The 5,376-nt window shown below is 40.8% G+C and overlaps 1 non-coding gene across 1 annotated transcript; it reads left to right on the top strand.

Moving 5' to 3' along the window:
* Window positions 1–271: 271 nt before the first annotated feature.
* Window positions 272–344, top strand: TRNAK-CUU (transfer RNA lysine (anticodon CUU)). The gene has a single exon. It is a non-coding gene; the product is annotated as a tRNA-Lys (tRNA).
* The last annotated feature ends 5,032 nt before the right edge of the window (window positions 345–5,376 follow it).

Raw genomic sequence — 5,376 nt, 5'->3', positions numbered from 1 at the left:
TTAGCCATTTCTGTCTGTACAAGAATTTTAGCATAATAAAAGTGCTAGGGTGAATCTCTGGTTACTGGAACAGAGCAGAAATTTCACCCACTTTATATCAGGATTTAAAGTGTGGATTACTTTACAATGTATTTATTAATTCTGACCTACTTTTTAATCTTCAACATTCCAGTTTGGTTTCCTTACAACATGGGGAGCTTCAAGGAGCTTCTGCTTGTTCCTGCCTGTGTCAGATTATTTCAATCAGTAAAAGGACACAACATTCATTTTCATTTGGCTAGCTCAGTTGGTCAAGCATGAGACTCTTAATCTCAGGGTTGTGGGTTCGAGCCCCACGTTGGGCGCCACAAAGGACTTTGGTGGTTTTACTTGGGTGGGCGGCCGAGCTCCACCACAACCGCTCTCTCACTCCCCCTCCTCAAAGAGGAACGGGGAGAAAATACAATGAAAAGGACTCAAGGATTGAGATAAGGATGAGGAGATTGCACAGTAATTATCATGACGGGCAAAACAGACTCAGCATAGGGAGATAGTAAGATTTATTGCTTATTACTAACAAGCTAGAGAAGTGAGAAACAAAGGAAAGAAACCAAAAGCACCTTTCCCCCCAACCGCCCTCTTCCACCTCCTCCCCCCGAGTGGTGCAGGGGAACGGGGGAATGGGGGTTATGGTCAGTCTATAGCACTTCTCCGATGCTCCTTCTCGGTCACTCTCGTCCCCTGTACTGTGGGGTCCCTCCCACAGGATGCAGTCCTTGCCGAACTGATCCGGCATGGGCTGCCCACAGGCAGCAGCTCTTCAAGAACTGCTCCAGATATGGCTCTGTACCACATGGTCCATCTCTCAGGAGCAAACTGCTCCAACCTGGGTCCCCCACGGGCAGCAGCTCCTGCCAGGTCACCTGCTCCTGCATGGTCTCCTCTCCACAGCCTGAAGTTCTGGCCCAGAATCTGCTCTGGCAGGTGTCTTCCACAGGCCACAGCCTCCGTCAGTGTAGGTCCACCTGCTCCACTGTGGTCTCCTCCACGGGCTGCAGGGTGGAACCCTACTCCACCATGGTACTCCATGGGCTGCAGGGGGACAGCCTGCTTCACCATGGTCCTCACCACAGGCCGCAGGGGACTTCTGCTCCAGCACCTGGAGCACCTCTCCCCCTCCTTCTTCATTGACCTTGGCGCCTGCAAGGCTGTTCCTCACTGCTCTCACTCTCCCAGCTGCTGTGTGGCTCAGCGTTTTTTTTTTTTTTTTCCTGTTTTAAATATGTTCTCACAGAGGTGCAAAACAACATCACTTATTGGCTCGGCTCTGGTCAGCAGTGGGGCCCTTACCAAACATGGGGCAGCTTCTAGATCCTTCTCACAGAAGCCACCCCTATGGCCCCTTGCTACCAAAACCTTGCCACGTAAATCCACTACATTAGGGAATATGTCTCTACAAACTAAGCGTGGTGCTGGAAATTGGCAGGTCCTCAGTTCAAGTTTACTTGGTGATGCTGTCTTAGAAGTATTGTTCAGGTTTTCTGAATCTTTGTATTTGCAAGCATTGGGTTTCACATGCTTATATTTGCTAACTATGTTAAGAAAGACCTGCTTTGGGTGATGCTAGTCATCCTTGACCTCTTCTCAAACTGAAAATGTAAAGAGTAGGTCTTAATTATGTTATCTCAAAATAGTAGTGGATTTCATAACTTCTACAGAAAATTATTACAGTATGAATGAAACAAGTATTAGAATTATTGAGACAGGAAAATCATACTAGTAGTCCTTTACCTTCTTACTAAAAGTGAAACAGAAGTAATAACCAAAATGTATAATACATGACTTGGAAAAAGGAAAACAGTAACCAAGATTTGAGAAAAGCCTGCAATGGATATTTGATGTGATGAAATACCAGAATAAAGGGGAGAAAGAGAACAGAGGAAAGATTGCTAATTAATACTGAGTACGATCCAAAAGCAGAATCAGGCAAAATTGCGTATAGGTCAGAGATGTGTCTTAGACATTTAAAGAACAGGAAGATAGTTGTTCTTAAACACAACTCAGGCTGGTACATTTTTAAGCATTTTATATGATATCACTTCTGTGCAAAGACTTCAAGGCTGTTCCCGGGGTTCTTGAATCCCACAGTGCCAGTAGCTGCTGCGAGGCTATTTCTCCTCTGCTGGAAAACTGCAATGAAATGGTAGTTTTTACAAATAATGAACAGATGGAGAAAACATTTTTGAGATTAGTCTGAGATTTTGAAAAAAAATATTGCCAAGATGCCTCTGTGTTATGAGATCTGAGCTTAACTGATATAGACACAAACAAATTTTAAATTCATATGTAGAGACATTTGTTGTAACCAAATCATAAAGTCTTCTATAACACCATAGAAGCATGTATTAATTCTTAGTATGGTAATATAGAACAAATTCACATGCCCTCATACGACATTAACCCTTGAGTCACATTATCTATTTCTACTCTCTGATGGAGAAAAAGCCTTGTGGCTGTATTTGAGAGAGAATTTCACAACTGTCCTTGAAACTAGCACTGGTTTCAGAGGAGGGAAAAGAGAGACTTGCCTTGTTCCTCAGCTTCACTATATGCTCATTGCCAGTCTACCTTTCTGTGTTTTACATATACCCCCTAATGTTTACACATATTTGGTCAAAACAAATACTCAGAAGGTTCCTAACAGGATGTGCCTACTGTGAGAGCAAGTAGGATTTGAAGAAAACCTGTACTCAGATATTTCAAACTGCCCTTAAGGTCAACACAGACAAGTGGAGTCAAGTCTGAGGAACAAGCTGCATCTCAACTGCCTTCCTAGAATTTGTCACTTTGGGAAAGGCTTTTCTTTCTGGGACTATGATGCACTTTTATGCAATAACATCGTTGTCATTCAAATGATTGGCTTACTTGCAAAAAAATAAATACCGCATTTAAAGAGAGGTTATCAAATACTGTTAAAGACCCTTGCAAGGTGAATCAAAAAAGCTGAAATATATCAATAAAGCAGATGAATATTTTCAAAAAAAAAAAAAAAAAAAACAAATACCTATGGATAGCCTCTGGAAAAGAACTGAATACTGGAAATACTGTGTACGTTATCTGAAGATATTGTTCACTCCATACTTTTCATTGCCCGTAAACTTTAGAAATATGATGCCCCAAAAATGTATTAGCAGTATTTGGTACTCAAGATGGTATATGCAAAAGTATTGAGAAGACTTTCTTTTTATTTTATTTTACTTTATTTATTTTTCTATTTATTTATTTTCTGTTTATTCTGTTTATTAACTAGCTGGGCTGCAGTGCCTTGGATCTGAAATGGTGACAGTTGAGAAGAATTTGTTCTTAGCCTTTCACTGCATGACTGTCAATACTGTTCACCATATGAGAGTACCATCAGCATTATTTCACAGTTCTGCCATTGGTAAGTGTTCAGGAATACATGGATCAGAAAAAGTGATGTTAACTGTTAATCACGTCTACTCTTCTGGCTAGGGCTCCTGGTTTCTCACTGAACAAATAGTTTGACTTGATCTATGACTGACTGAAGCAAGCCAAGAAATGAAGTTAAAGGTTTCTGCTGCCTCAGAAGAGTGTGTCCTCTAGATGTAGTTTTAGCTCCATTCTCATAGCTGCATTTGGTTCCATAGAAGAAGCTCTACAGTGAAAAATACAAGATTTATTCCTCTCATGGGGAGGCACAAAGCCTTGTGTAAGACATATGCCAAACAGGTAAGAGGTTACACTGCACTGCAACACATATATTTAAATAGATTGAGAGTTCATTCTTGTGAAACTACTGTTCATTGGAACTGAACAGTACCAGTACAGGTAACCATCACAGCAGCATTTCTCAGCTTGCTCATTCTTGCTCATTCATACACAGGGTATGTGGCAAAGACGCAATATGGTTCACAGGCAAAGTCAATGTATCTGCTAGGTCACAAACACAGAAGCTTGGTTATGAATATGCAAATAGAAGCAAACAAAAATACACATCTTCCTATTTTTCCTACAAATTCATCAGTCACTCTTTCTGGATCTATACCGTGCTTTATGTGAGAAGTCTGTTGGAAATTCCATGTTTAATTCTTTTTCAAGCATAAAACTTGGATAGTTAAAGGTTCTACCCAGCAGAATATGCCACAGACATCAACAGTTCGGAGCAATGATGCTGTTCTTTTCAAAGCCAGGTGATTCAGGAACACTTTGATTCTATTCACAGATGATCAGTTTTTGCCAAAAGAGAAGGGAAGGGGTCAGGGGAAAGAGCTGCCCTATTGCTTGCTTGAGGGCTCCAGAGGATCTACAGTAATAAGGAGTTAGCAGCTTGATAGGCCTGCTCTCTCAAAACGCTACCATCTCAGAGTGCTTGTAAAGTGCTAACAAGGCATAATCCTGGGCTGCACCATGTGCTGCAGTAATGCTTGATTCTTTGCTCAGGGCTGTGCTGAAAACCTCACCCTCAGTAGGCTTCAAAATAGATTTCTCTAATAGGAATATAAACTAGTTTTCTAAGAAACCATTTGCAAATTCAAGAGAATGTCCTGAAGGTTTGGAAAGCTTCCTCTAAAGATTTCCCTCTTTTGCTACAGCACACTAAGAAATATCAGAGTAGAAGGTTCAGGCTATAGTATGAATGAAAGAAGCTTGCAAGCTTCTGGTAGATTGAAACTGGATTGCTAGTAAACGTCTACAGAAAGGAAGAGAAACAAACAAACAACAACAACAACAAAACAAGAAAAAAATATAAAGTAAACATTTAAGTTCAGTAGCAGTAATAACTCAGCAGGAGCTGTGTCTAGTTTCAGCTTCCACTTACTCTGAATCTGTGTCTAATCAGTGACTAACATTGCTAAGCACTGGAAACATCATTTGCAACACAGCTGCAAGAGAGCTAGCACAAAAGGGAAAACTTAGAAGACAATGCAGTTTATGCTTAATCCTTTGCCTTCCATTTGGATTATTGGATCACTTTACACCAACCCAGTATTCAGGTCAGAATTTGTTAATGCTGGTAGCAATAAATAAATAAATAATAAAAACCTCCCATATTTTCAGTAATGACTTCTTGCAAACAAGCCATTTTGTGTCTATGACAGTGAGGAAAGACGTATTGGGCAAGCTGAAAGATAATTTGCAGCCAGACAGGTTACACAGGCTTCCTGGAATAGTGTTATTTATGCTTTTTACTCCTTACATGTTGATAACGCAGAGCTCTAGGAGCTCCATAGCCAGGAAGTTTGAAATCGTTCTTCTTTTGTCTAAGGGCCCACACCTTAATGCCTTAATTCCTCGTCTGTCTCAGATACTGCTGTAGTGACTTGCAAAGAGAAAGCTCAAATTATTGAACACTGATGAGTGTCCTTGATTACCACT

This window comes from Cygnus atratus, chromosome 3 (genome assembly GCF_013377495.2).
Source record: "Cygnus atratus isolate AKBS03 ecotype Queensland, Australia chromosome 3, CAtr_DNAZoo_HiC_assembly, whole genome shotgun sequence".
NCBI lineage: Eukaryota > Metazoa > Chordata > Aves > Anseriformes > Anatidae > Cygnus > Cygnus atratus.
This window is presented reverse-complemented; position numbering and strand designations above follow the sequence as displayed.